Source organism: Phalaenopsis equestris, unplaced genomic scaffold (genome assembly GCF_001263595.1).
Source record: "Phalaenopsis equestris unplaced genomic scaffold, ASM126359v1 Scaffold000047, whole genome shotgun sequence".
NCBI lineage: Eukaryota > Viridiplantae > Streptophyta > Magnoliopsida > Asparagales > Orchidaceae > Phalaenopsis > Phalaenopsis equestris.
This window is the reverse complement of record NW_018164489.1, coordinates 255075-255942: the sequence shown is the minus strand read 5'-3', so window position 1 is coordinate 255942 and position 868 is coordinate 255075. Positions and strand designations below refer to the sequence as shown.

General features: G+C 36.2%; 1 protein-coding gene across 2 annotated transcripts in view; it reads left to right on the top strand.

Annotated features, from left to right (window-relative positions):
* The window catches only part of LOC110019085 (polynucleotide 3'-phosphatase ZDP), an 84103-nt gene that overhangs the window by 69526 nt on the left and 13709 nt on the right, over window positions 1-868 (top strand). The gene's annotated exons all lie outside the window — the stretch shown is intronic.

The window sequence follows — 868 nt, the reverse complement described above, 5'->3', positions numbered from 1 at the left end:
AGCCTAAACAAGTATTCGTCAGGTGGACAATCAATTTTAAAAATGTATTTTTAAAATTTATGTTTTTGACATGCACATAAATCTTGAAAAATTATCAAATTTTGTTTTATAGAGAAGAATATATTTTTATTTTGAAACAGATTTTAACAATTTTTATTGTCCACGAGTCGATTACGTTATCGGTCGTGGGATTGTCGATCACCTGAGGAGGTTCGAGTCGACTCCCGCTAGACTTATGTCGGTAAAAGATACCATATCCTATTATTCATCAAATGTCTGGATCTTGATGTTATAGGATATGACATCTTTCTGCTCTATATTCGGTGTGTCTTTATCATCACCACCGTACGCCCCAAAACGACTACTTGCGACCTTGCTTGATGGTTTCACGTATAGCAAAAGGCTATACGTGGACACTTATGTATCGGACATAAGCATCAAAAGAACGAACCAAGAAGCAAGGAAAGAAAAGAACAAAAATAAGGTGAGAGAGAGGAGACACTGATCCATCTAAAATACCAAAAAGGAGAATGGATCAGTCCTCAAAGTTCGTGACAAAAAGACTTGAAAAGGAATACCCGAAGATCCTTGAATCAATCTGAGATGGATATCACTTTCTCACTTTTAGAATTGGACCAACCCGAGTCAAAATGACCTCCTAACGCTGGTATCCAAACCCCAACGACATCCTTTATGAATTTAATTCATCCCAACTAAATGCTTTTCCAAAATAGGGTTTAAGATCTCCCAAACTTCAAAAGAAAATGATCTCGGGGAAACCACCACTAATATTTCCAAACGCATGCCGAAATACCCAAACTTTCAGATTAATAAATAGTCTCGTATATCGAATAAGCATAAAATTTTC